The sequence below is a fragment of the Apostichopus japonicus genome, chromosome 2 (genome assembly GCF_037975245.1).
Source record: "Apostichopus japonicus isolate 1M-3 chromosome 2, ASM3797524v1, whole genome shotgun sequence".
NCBI classification, from domain to species: Eukaryota; Metazoa; Echinodermata; class Holothuroidea; order Aspidochirotida; family Stichopodidae; genus Apostichopus; species Apostichopus japonicus.
The window spans coordinates 15051988-15072277 of NC_092562.1; the positions used below are offsets into that span (position 1 = coordinate 15051988).

General features: G+C 36.3%; 1 protein-coding gene across 10 annotated transcripts in view; it reads left to right on the forward strand.

Annotated features, from left to right (window-relative positions):
• The window catches only part of LOC139979448 (uncharacterized), a 266786-nt gene that overhangs the window by 239753 nt on the left and 6743 nt on the right, over positions 1-20290 (forward strand). The window lies entirely within an intron of this gene.

Here is a 20290-nt window from a genome sequence, read left to right on the forward strand (position 1 = left end):
TTGAAAATCGAGATAGTTACCTTTATTAATTTCATTAAAAATGCTGAAAGTACGTTAATGAGAGTTATAATGTTCAGATTTTTGGGGAGGTTTTTTCTTGTTCTTCAAATATGTATATATTCATATGTAAAGGGATAACATGAAATGATGACAGATCCAGTATTTAATAAACAGGTCCTGTTGCAGTAAAATGGGTGTATAAATGTAATACAATTCCCATCCCCCCACCCTAACCCCCCATCCCACCTCCCTCGTCCCATTTCCTATACCACAGCTAATATCTATGATTACACTGTTACACCTATTACAAATGGACTTAACTTTACATAGAGACTTACTTCCATGCATAGATTTAAACCAATGGATGGTCTGTATATGTTAATGTGATGCCTGAGGTACCCTTTAAACTACTGTATGCAGAAATATAATACACAAATCCAAAACATTTCATGTTCACATAATCAGACTACAGTTGCTAAGGAGGAATATATACACAATTAGTGAGTAGAGTGTGAGACCTGTAAACAGTGATAATTCATGATCGAATTAAAACAGGGAGGGGGGGAGGGGAGGGGTTAAGATCCTTTGGTGGAGGTTGAAAGAGTGAGAGAGGAGAGCGGGAGGGGACAGGGAGGATAGAAATTGCTGCAATTTGATCCGCCGCTATGACTTATGATAAATAGGATCCCTGTTGCCCGTGCTGTAACAGCTGGGATGGCAAGGGTACTTTTAAGACGATGGTTTCTCAAAAACATGGATGATGTTTCCGTAATGTTCTTGACCATACTAGTTTATGTATGATATACTGATATTTATCACATGATTGATCTTAACTAGTTATCAAAAAAATTGAAGAGGGGGAGGGAGATAGGGGGTTGGGAGGGAGGAAGGGAGGGGGATTAGGAGGAGATCCTTGTGTTGCTCCCACACCCATACCTCCTCTTCTCTCCATCACATGTAATTGTTACAACCAGTAGCATCACCAGGATCATCTGAAATGGGACTAAGCTGAAAACAAGTCATTTAGAGGGAGGGTGTCTGCACTGTGCAAATATCCAAACCTTATAAGTGTTGGAATAACTGCAGGCTATAATGTATATAATTATATACTAAACACACTATTTTGGATTTTTTTAATTTCCTGTCTCTTTTAATAGAAATATACATATTTTTGCATTTGTGTGTAGTTTCTCTCTGTGAACTATGAAGTGCATAGTTCAACATTTCCTTATCAAAACTTAAAAGTTGCATGGTAGGCAACTCTTTGTTTCCTCTTGTTCAGAAAAGGAAGCTTTGGACATAAATGCATGTTAAACAGTACTCAAGCCCTGACCGATCACTTAAACCTGGAAACTAGTATTTGCTTTGCATTCAGTAGGAACGGCAAAATGAACCCATTGATCATCATTATATACGACTAGAACGAACAACGATGAAACTCTCCAAACAGGCTAAGAAGCCTTCTGTTTAGTTTGCGAGATATGGAAGCATGTTTATCCCTCGAGTCTTTTGCCAGGACGTGTGATGTCATAGTTACCACAAGGAAGTGATATTTGTCTTTGTCCTGTTACTGTTGAAGTAGTTTTGAAAGCCAGCAAAGATGTACGCAATGTTTATATTAATCAGGCAACAAGACGCACCACTTTTTAGTGACGAAAACAAACCAATTTAAAATTAGTAAAGAAAAACTATTAATAATTAGCCTTCGACCATTATCTAAATCCGGCTCTCTGGAATGGTTTTCAGACTCGTATATGTTGTCCTTATCCCAGCTGCAACATCTTGGAAGTAGGGGAAGATTACTTTCTAGCTGTTGGATGGAGGGGGGCATTAGAGGGAGGTGGATGAGGGTGAGGGGGAGGAGAGCAGTATTGTTTATTATTCTCATTGCATATAGCACAACAGTTAACATTGTACCTGTGAAGCTACAGAGAATCCACAACAGTCTCAATGAGCTATGTGTGGACGAAGGTGCACATGCTTTCTAAAACAACATAGTCGAATAGAAACTCAGATCATTGTATTGAGGAAGTTAGTGCTACTTCATGACATACAGCCAATCTTAGACAAAGGACTGCTGATAGTGAAAGGCTGTTTCTTAGCTGTTGGGATGGAGGGGGGGCATGAGGGGGGGAAGGGGAGAAGTATCGTTTATCATGTGTTTATCATAATATCTACTTCCTTTGTTAAAAGGTTTAAACATTTAATTCTGGGTGTCCTATATAGTACTGTCTTGTAACACTTGTCCTAAAGTAGCTTTAACTTCCATTATAAAAACAATTTAGTTTCAATTCTTTATGCTGCAAGTTAATTTATTAGGCCTCTGCGAATCGTTAAGGTAGTATAATTACCTTCAGTTTTTTTGTAACTTAAATTTATCAAAACAACAGATAAGATTAAAAGAGAGATCCCAGCAATAGTAATGTATACATACATACAAATCATCTCTGGCAATCATTAACCTGGTAACCATTTTTCGTTTTTCTAGCATATTTGGGTGTAACTCTGATAAAGATTGTTAAAATTCAATGCCAGCTATAAAAAGAACACCCTCCTCTCCCCCCCCCCCACCCCCTTCATTCCCCTCCTCCAACTCTGCCAACCATATCATTATAGTTCCTCTTAGAGGTCTTCATGTATAGCTCTCAAATATGCTAGAATATTAAATAATGGTCACAAAGTTTGAACTGACACTGTACTTACACTTTCAAATCACTATCCTTCTCTGAGACATGTAAATGTCTAACGTTTAATTGTTTCTAGGATTGTGATCAGTTCAATACTTCAAGGCAGGGAACTTAGTCACTTTAAAAATGTCGGCAGATTGCACAGTGTGAAACGGAATACACTCCTACTGGTAGTATCGAGTTTAGTCTTTTACTGTAAACAACTTTGAATCTTGTATTTCTATGCTAATTAAGCTATCTTATTGCTTTACATAGCACAACAGTTAACATATACCCTGTGAACCTACAAAGAAACCTACAGAGAAACAACAGTTAACATATATCCTGTGAACCTACAGAGAAACCTACAGAGAAACAACTGTTAACATATATCCTGTGAACCTACAGAGAAACCTACAGAGAAACAACAGTTAATATATATCCCGTGAACCTACAGAGAAACCCATATAGAAACAACAGTTAACATATACCCCAGTGTGAACCTACAAAGAAACCTACAGAGAAACAACAGTTAACATATATCCCGTGAACCTACAGAGAAACCCATAGAGAAACAATTGTTAACATATATCCTGTGACCCTACAAAGAAACCCATAGAGAAACAAATGTTAACATATACCCTGTGAACCTACAGAGAAACCTACAGAGAAACAACAGTTAATATATATCCCGTGAACCTACAGAGAAACCCATATAGAAACAACAGTTAACATATACCCCAGTGTGAATCTACAAAGAAACCTACAGAGAAACAACAGTTAACATATATCCCGTGAACCTACAGAGAAACCCATATAGAAACAACAGTTAACATATACCCCAGTGTGAACCTACAAAGAAACCTACAGAGAAACAACAGTTAACATATATCCTGTGAACCTACAGAGAAACCTACAGAGAAACAACAGTTAACATATATCCTGTGAACCTACAAAGAAACCTACAGAGAAACAACAGTTAACATATATCCTGTGATCCTACAATCCCATAGAGAAACAATTGTTAACATATATCCTGTGAACCTACAAAGAAACCCATAGAGAAACAACTGTTAACATATATCCTGTGAACCTACAAAGAAACCCATAGAGAAACAACTGTTAACATATATCCTGTGAACCTACAAAGAAACCCACAGAGAAACAACTGTTAACATATATCCTGTGAACCTACGAAGAAACCTACAGAGAAACAATTGTTAACATATATCCTGTGAACCTACGAAGAAACCCACAGAGAAACAACAGTTAACATATATCCTGTGAACCTACAAAGAAACACATAGAGAAACAACAGTTAACATATATCCTGTGAACCTACGAAGAAACCCATAGAGAAACAACTGTTAACATATATCCTGTGAACCTACGAAGAAACCCATAGAGAAACAATTGTTAACATATATCCTGTGAACCTATGAAGAAACCCATAGAGAAACAATTGTTAACATATATCCTGTGAACCTACGAAGAAACCCATAGAGAAACAACTGTTAACATATATCCTGTGAACCTACGAAGAAACCGACAGAGAAACAATTGTTAACATATATCCTGTCAACCTACGAAGAAACCCACAGAGAAACAACAGTTAACATATATCCTGTGAACCTACGAAGAAACACATAGAGAAACAACAGTTAACATATATCCTGTGAACCTACGAAGAAACCCATAGAGAAACAACTGTTAACATATATCCTGTGAACCTACGAAGAAACCCATAGAGAAACAATTGTTAACATATATCCTGTGAACCTATGAAGAAACCCATAGAGAAACAATAGTTAACATATATCCTGTGAACCTACAAAGAAACCCATAGAGAAACAATTGTTAACATATATCCTGTGAACCTATGAAGAAACCCATAGAGAAACAATAGTTAACATATATCCTGTGAACCTACAAAGAAACCCATAGAGAAACAATAGTTAACATATATCCTGTGAACCTACAAAGAAACCCATAGAGAAACAACTGTTAACATATATCCTGTGAACCTACGAAGAAACCTACAGAGAAACAATTGTTAACATATATCCTGTGAACCTACAAAGAAACCCATAGAGAAACAATTGTTAACATATATCCTGTGAACCTACAAAGAAACCCATAGAGAAACAATTGTTAACATATATCCTGTGAACCTACAAAGAAACCCATAGAGAAACAACTGTTAACATATATCCTGTGAACCTACGAAGAAACCTACAGAGAGAAAAATTAAAGCAAAAAAGAAGAAAAAAAGTAATTAAAAAATGTCCTTTCGTAGAAAGTACATTCCATTGCTTGAATTGGTGGTACAGGATGCACATAGGATCCATCAGATTTTTGAGTCACATGTCCCACTGCCTCTCAAATACAGTCTGTTCACAATAGCAGATTAATTCCATAGACATAAACATCTTGTCTCACTGATGAATTATATGAAAACAATATGTATTAGAGTCAAAACTTGACCCTTTTTAATGCACTGCTCAGTAAATTCCATCAACACCCTGAATTCAACTTCTTAAGTAGAGAAACCATCATCACCGGCTATTCTGATGATTTTTCATTTTTTGTTCGACTAAGATTGCTTTCTAACTGTAAAAACTGACCTCCTGGACATCGTTCATCCCCGGTGGCACGGACCTTACTACGCAGTTACCGTAACGACTTTACATAACTGTACAAACGGTGTCTTGCAAATGAGTCTTAATGGTCTGAGTGAAGGGAAGGCTTGCTATCTCTTATTGCATCGGTAGCTAATGACTATTGATCCATCTCCTTGATTTATGGTACTAGGCAATTCATCATCGGCTTGATCAATTCCTCCAACCGATATCAGGCCATGCTAGGATCTATATGGCCATAGCGGTACGAAGTACCGAGACAGTTTAACAAAATTGTGATTGCCTTCCGACCGGAAAAGATCAAATCGGGCAAAATTTTGTTAATTGCCTCCATTGTTTTTATGTTGTCTTTATAACAGAAAATGAGAGGGTTGCATTTTAGCCTGTGTCAACAAAATGCCCCCCCCCCCCCCTCATTTTCAGTTATTAGTTAGAAAGCTACAATTTTTACGACCACTTTTCCACTTACGAAGGCCTAAAAACATATTCCTTTAGCCCTAAACCACGTGGTTATAGAAACCGGTAATTATGAGAATGCAGTTTCATTTTCATCAACCAATTTCGCCTGGCATTTCCTTTGTTCCCCATTTTGGTTTCTATTACGTAGTCATAAGAAATTTTCCCATAACTGTAAGCTAATACATACAGCAATTATTCTACGTCCCAAGAGCTATTGAGTAAGAATATCGCTGGATGTTGAGTTTACACTGCGCGAGGCTAAATACTTAGTCTGTTATAGTCGGTAAAGGATGTCAGTGACTTTATCGACAAGGATGATGACGACGAAGAAGGCTTCTAATAAAAACTAAACTTTGAATTCTCCTCGGTAACAGGACATTATACTTGGCAAAGAAGGAACAGTGTGTTTCAGGCCAAATATTTATATATGCTATTTTTACGTGTTATGTATTTGTCTGCTAAAAGTTGAACTCAGACAGTCTGGCATGAATTTAGATAGGACAGGCAGGATTTTTACTAAATATCTTGGTTTATTTACTTCTGGGTATCAATGTATACACTTTTAACTAAGGAAAAGTAATCTTGGTGATCAAAGGTGACAAAATCTCTTGCTGTAGAATTTCTGGTCCAGTTGATGAATGAATGATAGATCCCTGTATGACAAGAAACTAATGGGGTATTGGATGGGAGAAGATGGCAGTGTGTTTCAGAGGGGTGTTACCATTTTAAGTCAGCCCAGCTCATTCCCCCCCCCCTCCCACTTCCAACTGGGAGACAGGATATTGCAAAAAAATCCTTGTGTCAATACACAAATACATGTATATTCGGTTGAAATCCTTCATCATTTCAAACTTTGCAAAATTCAGCACCATTTTGTATCAGAGCAGCCGCAGTTTTACCAAACTTTCTGATAGTGGAGGGGGACACCCTTCTCTTTTGACCCCTGGATCACTTAACATTTTATTCTCCCCCTCCTCTCTCCTCTAGTAAACAATAAAAACTTGGTTGTACCTGTGGTGTTTCATAGATAAACTGGAAGGGAAAAATTGTTAAGAAGTTTTCAAAGGCTTTTATTGTTAATGGTGGAGATGCTACCAACAACTGTTGCCGCAGACATTTGTAAAGAAATGTAAAACAAACAATTAATAGTTCCTCTACCTGATCTAGAGGTAGAATATTTAATCAATGGCAAGTTCTCCCACCAGACAAACTATATAGTTCATTCAACCACAAGCTAAAGAGAAATGTCAAAGGGGTTATATCCGTTAAGCCTGCCCCCCCCCCCTTTACCCCCTGTCAACAAATTTGCACCATGAATTAAAGTCCAATAGATTTACATCTCCCCCACCCCCCCCCCCAAACCATCTGCCTTCACATTGTCCACAGATTTTCTTTTTCATGGCTGAGTATAACGTATCTGATACATTTATACATCAGACAAACATGCTACTATTACATTAAGACTTGTAATTTATATAATTGTGTTACATCCCAAGAGATTTTATGACCTAATAACCCAGAAAGTGCAGTGTAATTAAAACATACAGGCTTCCACAAGATTTTCCAGTTCTTGGTCTATTTTAGCCTTCTCTATGATCTTTTATAATGTCTGACTTTATACTTTTGACATGTAACAATATTAAAAATACATTTTATGTAAATCTTGAAAGAGAAAACCTTCCTCCATTTGCTGATGTAGAAAACAAACTTTCAAATGTTAAGCGCATCTGTAAAATTGGATATATCTGTCAAGGAGTGTGCTTTAGTATACAACATCAATGTAATGTGTTACACAGACCTGATTCCAAACTTGACCATGCTGGCAATAGTTTCATTAAGCAGTGGGGTTGTCATGTCACATCTCTCACTAAAGGATTGCACGTGAGTACAATTTGAAGTTGAGTACACAAATTTCATTTGAGTACAATTGAATTATGTATGTATGTGTATGTGTATGTATATGTGATCTTCCCGCAAGCAGGAACTCGCGAAGGAAGCCATGGAGGCTTTTAGACTCGCAAGCTGACTGAAGCCAATCTCTCGGCACACATCCATTTAACGTCCATGTCGGGAAGTTGTTATTGAACAACACCCTTGCCAGACGACACACATTGCTGTCGGCGGGGAATCGAACCGGGGATCTCATGACTGGGAGACGCCGGCGTTAACCACTAGGCTATAAACTCCATAACTCCATTATAAAGTCCATAAGTGTTTCACTAATGTTACAGTAGGAATGGAACTTGATCAATACTAGAGGTCCCTTCAAAATTAATGTCAACACCAATTCTGAGTGTGGAACACTTTCATCATGGAAGAAATTTTACCTAGCCTGCTTTGCATATGAGTTACGAAGGGGTGTGCCCAGAGGTGGTAGCTGAATATCCTGATGATTAAATTTGGTAAAAATTTTGTTAAGATTTGCAAATAATAGATAAGATATCATTACATTAAGTTATGTTTGGGGCACACACAAAATATTTCTGCACTAGGTGAAGCGATTAATACAATTGCTATGTGTAGTCAAATATTGTAATTACATTGATCACTTTCACTACACATAGTAGTTAATATGATTGCTATATGAAGTCAAATAGTTGTAATTACATATATCACTTACACTACACATAACAGTTAATATGATTGCTATATGTAGTCAAATAGTTGTAATTACATAATCACTTACACTACACATAACAGTTAATATGATTGCTATATGTAGTCAAATAGTTGTAATTACATATATCACTTACACTACACATAACAGTTAATATGATTGCTATATGTAGTCAAATAGTTGTAATTACATAATCACTTACACTACACATAACAGTTAATATGATTGCTATATGTAGTCAAATAGTTGTAATTACATATATCACTTACACTACACATAGTAGTTAATATGATTGCTATATGTAGTCAAATAGTTGTAATTACATATATCACTTACACTACACATAACAGTTAATATGATTGCTATATGTAGTCAAATAGTTGTAATAACATTATCACTTACACTACACATAACAGTTAATATGATTGCTATATGTAGTCAAATAGTTGTAATTACATATATCACTTACACTGCACATAACAGTTAATATGATTGCTATATGTAGTCAAATAGTTGTAATTACATATATCACTTACACTACACATAACAGTTAATATGATTGCTATATGTAGTCAAATAGTTGTAATTACATATATCACTTACACTACACATAGCAGTTAATATGATTGCTATATGTAGTCAAATAGTTGTAATTACATATATCACTTACACTACACATAACAGTTAATATGATTGCTATATGTAGTCAAATAGTTGTAATTACATATATCACTTACACTACACATAGCAGTTAATATGATTGCTATGTGTAGTTAAATAGTTATAATTACATATATCACTTAAACTGCACATAACAGTTAATATGATTGCTATATGTAGTCAAATAGTTGTAATTACATAGATCTCTTACACTACACATAGCAGTTAATATGATTGCTATGTGTAGTTAAATAGTTATAATTAAATATATCACTTAAACTGCACATAGCAGTTCGTATTGTTGATTTAATTTTCCTACTTTTCCTTACACAGTTAGAATGCAACAAATATAAGAATAATCCACGGTTTGCTCAGTGCTGATACAGTAGAAGATATCAATATATTCTGTATATATTAACTGTTTTTATTCGTTGTGACTGGGAAGTATGTTCAGTGAGAGAAGACAACATATTTCCTCTTGTAATTTTGTCTTTCTTTTCATTCACCATTTACCTTCCTTATTCAAAATTTTGTGTTTTAAAAGTAAGTACACAACTGGTGCTGCCAACTCATGATCTCATAATCTCATTACTTTATCATAATTTATTTTGTTATAAAGTTTTATTTTAACTATTTTGTATGATATTTCCCGACATTTTTTTTTTTAAATTTGTAACCTAAATGATAATGCTTTTGGTTACTACACTCACAGTGCAGTCTGTGGAGACCATATGGAGTCTCTCACGTAGACATTTTGAACATAGCCTCTCTGCACTCTTGTCCGTTGTTTATGTTAGGATTGGCGGTTAATTCGTCCTATCTGTCAGTGCGAGTGAATCTGTAATCACCTAGGCTCTTAGCCTTCTGCCTCTTATGTACCAATCATCGAGTTAAATCTCTCCGTCTTAATTACTGGCATTTTCCAGAGGTGAAGTGTCTCTGCTACTAACTTGCTCATGCTGCTCTGGGTAATAAGTCCCTTAGGAAAAATAAGCACGAAGTACATCCAAGATAAAAGCGTCTCAACAAAGTTAAATATGGCTTTAACTGTCATTACCTATTTGGATGAGCCATTAACAGGCCTTCAATAAACTGACCACAGCAGTAGTCTGTGTGCACTCCTCATTAAAATGATTCAAATTGTAGCAATTTTATCACTGTTTCTTTTAATTATCTGGTTGAAGCTGGAACATTGAATTCAAAAGATTCCATCCCACTGATGCCTTTTATAATATTCTGTTGAATGATCAAGCCATCCTTAATGACATCAACTTTTCCCTAATAAAAGATAACACTTATGGTAACTACCATTGATAATGAAAGGGGATGGGAAGGGGGAAAAGAGAAGGGAAAGGGTGATGAAAAGGGAATGGGAAGGGGGAAAGAGAGGGGTAAAGGGAAGGATGAAGCATGTATATGAAATATGTATGTATGTATGTATGTATGTATGTTAGATCCTCCTGCAAGCAGGAACTCGCGAAGAAGCCCCATTGGCTTATCAAAGCCGCAAGCTGACCGAAGTCAGTCTCTTACATTCATATTTAACATCCATGATTATGAATTGTTAATTGTCAACAACTCTGTAACTGGACGACATACATTAATCTGGGGGTGACTCGAACCGGGGACCTTATGATTGGAAGGCACCGGGGTTAACCACTGAGCTATCACTCCGTAAAAGCATATAAATAGCATCCTTAGTCTTTGTTTCTCAAATCCCTTGTTTAGTAAATTTAGGTCCAAAATTTGGAATTTTGGAGGTTGGAATAACAACCCTCATGACCCATCCCTCTCTTTATTGCTTTGCTGCATTTCCAAAATGAAACGAAAATCTAATTCCCAAAATGCAGAACTTCTGGCAATTCGTTAGGTCCATGATACCGGGAAAATGTTTATGAACATACCTTCAAATGGGTTTGAGTGTTACTTGGATAGTGAATTCCAAGTATTGACATCACTGACCTTATTAGTAAGCTTCTGTCAGTGTGAAACCCTAAATACACTGCACCCTGCACTCATACTAACCATAAAGTCAACTGTTGTTGATCAGATGAAGATGTAAAGTCCATCTCTCTCTCTTTCTCTGATCTTATGTGCAATCATTTCTGTTTGAAAATGGTTGCAGTTTGACGTACATTCCAACCCTAACATGAACTGAACTAAAATGAACTGCTGAGTGCCTCTGTATTTCATAACACTAAATTGGATCATGTTTACATGACTGTGATCAAGCCACCCATACACTTAACTAGGTTATTAATAGTTAATTTTGTCATTATTTACAGCATATATACATATGAGCATGGCATGAATACTTGCTCTTGTCCTTATGACATTTATATTGAGAGAGCTGACTAGGGCTGGCAAAGCATTTACATGATATCATTACTATAGAATATGCTAGTGAAGGTTGAATTAAGAGAGATTATTGCATCTTTGCAGCTTATCCCCACTTTCATCTTCCAATCCCCCCTCCTCCCTCCATAAGGTTCACCCCACCACCACCCTGTTGCATGGTTCTCCATCACTAATAATTGACTGATCAGCAGCTCTAACATCCCTCTCCCTTAACCACACAATGCATTCACATTAGAGCCATAGACCACCATGTGTGCATTATTCAATGTTTTTTAATGTTAGCTCCTTAAAGCTGTCATAACAAATGAAACTTTAAGCTATATGGTCGAAGACAAAAACAAGCCGGAAACAGCCAGGGACAAACGGTTACTGCCTGAAGCTGATGATGCCATTTGGAAAACCCTAACGTTCATCTTCTTCTTTTCAACGTGTATTGATTGACCCATCTTCATAAGATAGAGACCTAAATTACTCAAATCATAATAAAAAATCTTGGTTTTTGAATACCAGGTTTGTTTGTGCTTTTCTTAATGTTACCTGTGGAGTTGGAGGAGGGAGAAGTAGACTTATTATAAAAGATTTAGACAGACGAAGGAAATCATAAAAGTCAACAACAGGTGACTCACCACCGATGAGCATGAAAAAGTCAAGTCATGATTAAAATTTGAAAACATGTCTACAAAGATGAATCTTTTCTTTGAATTTTATAGACTTAAACAAACTTTAAAATTGTAACTGTTTTGGGGATGAAACTTTTACTTTGTCTATTTCTCTGATGTAGGTTGTTTTTCTTGTTTCTTTTTATGAATATCAACTAAAACGATTGGTTGATAACCTTGTTTTTCATCTTTTTTTTCTCGATAAAGTTGTACCTTGGAAAAATGTTATCTCTCTGTTGTGAAATATTCTAATTTTCCATCTGAAGACTGAATATAAAGCTTGTTTGATCAATTTCCAATTGATTAATATTTGAACTAATGAATTAATTAGACTAGATTTTATTCATTACTATTAAGACGATAGATTTGTAGAGAATGGAAGTCAACTTCGTTAAGAAGCTGTTAAAACTTAGACTCCGTCCAAATTTGGAAAGTGTAAGTTCCATATTATTTTTAGCCGCAGCATCATTAAATGTCTCACACTGTTAGTTTAATATGTAAATAGCTCAGAGATACTATCCTGATCAGTTCAGTTTTAATACTTTCTTTCTATAAGTGTAAATTTATTTCAAATACACAACACTGGTGGTACTGAAATCTGCTGGTGCAGGGATTGGGGGGGTGGGGGGTCAGGTGGTATGTAACACGGGGTTGGCACCTAGTTTACAGGGGAGCCTGTTGATACAGTCTATACTTATACAGTATGAGTTGATACATTAGCTTCACCCAGTTCTTATAAACATTTTGGAAGCTTAGTTAGTAATAGCTTACTTCACCAGGGGCAGCAGAACCAAAGGGGCACATATCCCCCCCCCTCCCAGTTGGTGAAAAACCTGAAAATGCCTCGTTTTATATTAAATGAGTAGTGTTCAAGTGACACAATGTACTTTATTTCACTTTTGTAATGCAAAGAGGGCCTTTCTGTTATTTAAAATATATCCTTTTGTTGAAATTTTTGATTAAAGACATGTAATTGGAAAGTGCTCCTTAAATTACCCATCTTTCTTATGCTAGATATTTGTCATCGTCATTTCAAACGCCATTACTGTTATCCATTCATTCAAAGTACTACCAGTTTCAGATAACTTTCATTATTTGGATGGGGGTATGGGGAAGGGGAAGCAGGGTGGTGGGGAGCAGGTTAGATGAAGGGAGGCGAGGTTTAAGCTATCCTCTGATTATACCACAGTTTTTTTTTTTTCTTTATCAATGCTGAGGAGAGCAAATATTGTCAATGTGGGGGTGTACAGCTAATGTTGAATGTCTCCTTCAAAAGTAATCACTTTAAACTGAATTCATAACCTCTTGAGATTATTGATTAATTTTATGTGACATTAATGCAATCTTTGGTTCACAACTTGAGAAATGAGTAAGTGCGGCAATATTTGACGGCGAGCATGGGGAAGTTGTTAATATATTACAATATACCGGTGTTGATAAATGCGTGATTGTTTGAACACAATGCTACTTCTGAGTCATCGACTGACTTCAAATCAAACCTCTCAATTTATTAATTTTTTTGTTGCAGATCCACTATTTTTCCTACCAATCGTTGAACTTTTCTGTTTGTTTTTTTATGAGTTTTGGCAAAAGTACTTTCTGAAGGAAGAACATTGCCTGTTGTTGAACACATTGTGTTGGCTTTGAAATGAGAAGGTTAAAGATGAGTCATATCAGGAGTTTCTTTAAATTTCTGTAAAACCTGTCATGATTGTGTCATTATATTCTACCGTAGCTGACATTATGTAGACTCCATTATTATGTTGCAAGGAGACGATGAACTGTAATATTGCAATACCGTTCCATTTATCTCTCCCACCACATCTCTTCCTTCCTGTCCCTCTACCCCTTCCCCCCCCTCCCCCACTCCTTGGCTTTCTTACTTGTATGGTCGTAGAGGACTGCTGTAAATTAATATTCAGACCATTCTTTGTATGCAAGCTTTGTATTGACTTGAAAGACATTTAACATTGCCCCTCACCTCCGCCCTCTCCCACAAACCCTGGTTTTCCTACTTCAGACCACTCATTGTATGTAAGCTTTGTATTGACCTGAAAAATATTTAACCTCACCCTTTACCGCCCCTTCCCCTTCCCAACTCCTTTTTATGTAAGCTTTGTATGACCTGAAAGATATTTAACCTCACCCCTTGCCTCCCCCCCCCCACTGCCTGGTTTTCCTACTTGTTTGGTCGTAGAGGACTGCTGTAAATTAAGATTCAGACCACTCTTTGTATGAAACATTTTTATTGACTGTTATGCCTGTGATCCCATTAAAATGTACCTTGTTAGAGGCTTAAAATTGGTCACTGGTCAAGTTGATTTATTTCAAATAATGGATGACTTCCTTAGTGGTAAATTCTCTACTTTTGTCTTTGTTTGGATTTGCATGTGATTTAGTACTGTAAGAGAACAACAGAAGAAACTGTACCGGTAAAAGAATTGGCATGATTTAAATGGTATTGTGCAATTAAATGCTAATTAGGGAATAAGTGAAGAAGTATTAACTTGATCAATATCATTGTCATTGTGAGAATAATAGGAAGGAGAAAGAGAGGTAGGGTTTGGTGTTTTAATTTAATCAGATCGCATAACTTTACTCCGAACAATAGAATTGCAATCCAACAGCTGCAAGGTAACAAAACCAATCCAGTACTTTATATACAGAGTTTGATGTCAATAGTATTTTAATGTGGATGTTATTAATTGGTTGTACCCTAGTATTCTCATCGGAATACTTACACTCAAAGAACCTGACATAGGTTTGAGAAAATTGGTGGAGAATAGGGGAGGTGGGAGGGGGTGGATGTGGGGATGGGGTGGGGACGGGGCCGGGGACAGTATAGAGGCAATGTTGTTCAATGTTAAATGTTGTTAAAAGTATTATCGTTGCTGTGAGATATGATGTGGGCAACATCATGTTTATGCAGGGAAATTAAGCAATACTCGCACAACATTTGAGTTTGCTGATGGTTAGAAAAATGTTCCAAAAGTATCAATTCTTTGAAACTCTGTAAAATTGTATAAAGGAAAGTAAACTATGATGATGTCACAGACAACCCTCTTTATGTACATACACTTAAAGGAACAAAATGTTTTAAATTTTACAATTCTACAATTAGGAGTACAAACTTAAGATGTTATTATACCAACCACTGACATACACCATATGTATATATTTGAATTTTTTTACCTTCTTTTTTTGCAACACAAATGTAAGCTATTCATGTTTACTAATGAATGTTAATGGTGCAAAAACACTTATGCAGGTAGTAAAACTCTGGTAAAAGGAAGAACATTGTTATGGACAAGCCTAATAACAATTAGGATAGCCTTCCCCCTAAAAAGAAAATCAAACCTGTGGACGTCAAATGGGGCTTCCTGAGCTACATTTGTAATATAAATTAGACATATAGCTTAAGGTCTAAATGCAAGGTTATGCTAATTAGTACGTACCTTCTTTTCTGTGAGGGAGGTTTAAAAGGATAGGAAGTGTACACCCCACCCCCTCCCCACCCCATCCGAACCCCTAACACCCTGGATCAAGAAATATGGCTGAAAGTGACCTTGAATGATATCTTATGTACTCCGCATAAGAGTAGCATTGTTTTATCATTATATAGATCTGTACTGCAGTTTTCTGACCCCTATTTGCAATAACCTCACATTTATTCATCTCAAATCACTCACGACGACGCATGTTATGCTCTACTCCTTTCTATTGTCCCCTCGTTTTAATGTAGGAACCCCAGTAACTGTTGTCATAGTTCATTATCATCCGTTCACGTCCGGAACAAACTACAACAAAAAAGCCGAAGGTTCTGACTTTCCCTGCTCTCTGACTCGGATGACAGAAAAAAAGATCGTAAATAGCTCAAATCCCTATCCTGACCGGTCCCCCCTTAAATTGCTATGGTTGCATAAAAGTAATAGAAAATGTACATCAAAGGACGCTTACTCCAGGGCTCCTCGGAGGAAAAATAATGTTGGACATAGAGAAAATGCAGTCTACTTGAACAGGCGTGAGATTGAGCAGATATGTCGTAAAAGTGAAAGATGGCGTGAGTTTTTTGAAGTGTGGTGAATATTTCATGGCAGAAACTCGGAGCTGCAGTGTGCGTTTTTCGTTTTTGGCCTGTGATGGTTTGACTCAGTGCATACGGTCAATGCATACGTACGATGTTGAATGTTAGTCACGTAGTCTTTTTTGGGGCTTGATCTGTCAAGCATCTGTCCTGGATGTACGTAAGATACTGTTAAGTACGATAATTCTGGCTTTTTTTTTCTATATTATTATTAAAACAGAAAAAATCAAAATAAAATTTTAAATTTAAAAAAAGGGAATTACCAAATCAAGTCACTGATTATGGGATTGTAACCTGGGATAGTATCAAAAATCATTCTTAAAGCTGCCCTTAAGCCAGACGTACCATAATATCCTTTCCAAATTTCTAATTCTTTTAAAGTTTAATAATGAGCCTTTTCTTCTTTCTGCATTCCTTAATCATGACAGAGCCCTGGTTTGTTTTCACACTTCATTAACAATTTTTCTGTATTGGATTAGACCAGCCTGTGTAACCAGGCCAATATGGTCTCTCAGGTCCAAGTGACAAGGGAGGAGGGGGGGGGATAACAACCACCCATTCACTATGGCCGGCCACAAGCCGTATTCCACTGGAGTGGATAGTACTTATTAGCAACTCAGTAAACCAAACAGGTTCCATGTACTCTACAGGGCATGAGAGTGCCACATATTTGGGATTTAGAGGAACTTGCCGAGTATAACAGAATTGTTCACCAAAGCCCAAAACATGGTTGGGCTTGGTAGAATGTGGAGGAGTGTTAGCTCAGTGTTAGCAAGGAGTGTTAGCTCAGTGGTTAACGCCGGTGCCTTTCAATCATAAGGTCCCGAGTTTGAGTCACTCCTAGATTAATGTATGTTGTCCAGTTACAGAGTTGTTGACAATTCATAATCATGAACGTTAAATATGAATCTAAGAGCCAATGATGGCTTCTTCTGGGGGAGTTGGGGTGGGGGGGGGGGTTGTGGCATTGGGATGGCAGAGGGTGGAGAGGAACCCCCAATCTTCCCTGTAAGGGAGTCTGCTTCAACAACCCTGGAGCCATGTACATCCCCTCATATATAAATTCTTAAACCTTCTACAATGGAGTGATTTAATGAATTTTGCTTTAATTGATATGAGTCTCAAAATTTGGTCAATTGGTTGTTTTAACCTTTGCTTCATTACTTGAAATGAAACTTGTAATGTCAAGCTACAAAATTACAGTGTTATGGGTTTGTAATGTGGAATAACATATAGACATTACCTCAAATAGCTCCTTAAAGAACCAAAGGTCTTTTTAAGTACAAGACATCTGTAAACCATTTGAAATAAAACTAACTAACTTGTGTTTTTTTTAATGTTATTTTGGATAAAGACATAAAGACATTTACTCCTCTCTTGTGTTTGTGCAATGAGACTTATAGTCTTGTTCTCCAACTTGATTCATTAGACTTTTTGCAACAATATAAAATCCATGGATGCTTTTACATCTAATAATCTTGTAAGACATGCTGAAAACTAAGACTTTATTTTGAATAGGAAGTTAATAATTAAAGTCTGAATTTAATTTTAGAGCCCACTTATCTCTTTAAATGATATATCGAGACATTTAAATTGGGTTGAGACGAATTGAAACAGAAAGAAGACCAAGCAGTCAAAGATAAAAAAAAAGATTAAACTATTCTTATTAAAATTCATTAAAAGAGGAACTGTTACAAAAGACAAGCAATACATTAATTATTAAATTAAATACGACAACGACAGAGACGAAAGTAACCGACTGAATGGTCTTATCGCGTCTTCTATTTAAAATAATACCCCCCCCAGCTACAAATGGAAAGTGAATTTAATTGATAATGCTTCATGCAATGGCTGTATTAATAATAATATCTATAGCAGAGTAAATTATATATGAGCACAAGATATGCTGTCTGTTGTCTTGTGGCAGGAAATATCTAGTACTTGAATATTCTGTTTGGTATTCAATATGAACCAAAGAATTTTACTGTTTTGTAAGTGGTCCACAAACATATTAAGGACCACTGTAACCTAGGATCTTCCATGAGGACTGAGTCATTACCCACCCCCTACCCCCACCCTCCCTCTCCTTAGAATGGATGCTCAGAGCCTCAAAATGCATGAAATCTAGCATATTTGGGCAACGGTCTGTTAAAACAAAAAATAACTCAATCGATATCTGTCATTGGGCAGGTTCCAAAAGATTTAGATAAATATTTTTACATCTAAAAATATCTCCGGACCTACCAAATAGTTGGAAACAGTCGGTGTAAGGGGTAAATAATAATATTAGGAAAATGTTATGTGATAATAATAATAATAAACTTAAATAAATGAGTATAGGTAATCATAGTGGTATCATTAATTATCTACAATACATGGTCATTACACTGAAGCCTATGGAGATAGCAACTACCCCTTCTATTGCTCCCTGTTCCCGCCCTCCCTTCTCTCCCCACCCCACACCCCCCCCCCCGGGCCCTCTCACAATAATCTTTATTCAGTTCTTCACATGAACTGGATAGTAATGTGCACCAATAACTCTTTTACTGAGATATTCCAGTGGTGGACTATGTAACACTTATCTGATGTAGAGATAACTATTCTACACTCTTAGTAATTGAGAGCCCAATCACACTATCTTGTTCTCGAGATATGGTTGGTTGAATATAACCTATTTTGACTGGCTAAACCCAATTGACCGGTGCTGTGGCCGAGTGTATAAAGGGGGTAGCATAAGAAGCAATGAGGCTTAGCAATCGGGAGGTTCCAGGTTGGATACCCAGGCGAGTCATAGTAAGGTGGGTTTCTCTTCCAAGAGCACTCTACGGTTTTCCCATCTGAAATGACTTTCTAAAATTGAAAAGATTCCAAATTTGAGTTACAAATGTTGAATTGGAAGCCACCCAACATGTAAGTTGTGATTCATAAGCCCTTGCGAGTTTCTCCCACATTTGTAGTCGCTTAATCGTCGTAAAAATAACTGCTGATTATTATGATTATTGTTGTTGTTGAAGCAAGGAGTACAAAGTAGGATGGTCTGTGATGTGATAACGTTCACTATAGAGGAGCTTCAACAGCTTTCTGTACCTATGAGAATCTTCTTGTTGAGTTGTCCTTGAACATGGGCCTGTGGGAACGTTTACTTCCATGTCAATGTTTTGTTCTCTATATTGAGAATTTAATCAAAACGTAATATTATTAAAGAAATATTAATTTGAAAAGAAAAAATTATTCTGCTGAATTACCATGATGACATAATTTACTCTGCTGTTTGCCAGATGCATACACAAAACATCACCGAAAATTGGAAATATAAAATCATATCTTTGACATACAAACTGCTTTGTGGCTGTGGTTTTGCACTAATGGTAGAGAAAATTTCCAGTAATTTTGCTATAAAGCAATCAACTTTAACACAGCTACCAGTCTATGCCTTTAATTGTCTTTCCAAGTAATGCATGGGTGAACTACATGGCCAGTGGTTTCCAGAACACATGATGAATTCCTTTCTTTTATGCAATTTTTCTTTCTATCAAGAGAGCAATGAACAGAGCTGATTTAATATTGATAAGTTCTGTTTGACTTGTTTTGATATTAAACAATTCCAAGAAAAGGAAGTACTTGTTTTCTAATATGCAGGATATATCTCTTCATTGAACTGCATTAAATATTTATATCTAATGTCTAATATTTATTTCCTTAAAATAGATTTTGGATGATTATAATATTTCAAAGATTTTTAGCCCCCTTTTTTATTTATTGTTAATTTCTTTGCATTTGTTTAATTAGCAGTGTTATTATTCATAGCTTGAATTTAATAAGAACTAATCTTTTTTATTTTTTTATTTTTATAAATAGAAATAGTGCACAAGATTAGGAAAGTGAATTTATTCACTAAAAATCATAAAGTTCCCCAAATCTCAAATCCCTCTTTTCACTACACCAAAAAAAATTAGTAAAAACGTTGCATGTAGACCTAATTTAAAGCCTGAATATATGCCTGATAATGTACCATTTGCAACCTATTTTTTTCTTTTTCTGAAGAGGGACACCCTGCCCTGCTACTACAACCTCAGGACTAAGATCCTGAATCTGGTCTTGGTTTAGCATTCCATGTTATTCACCACAGCCAAAAAGCATTTTATTTG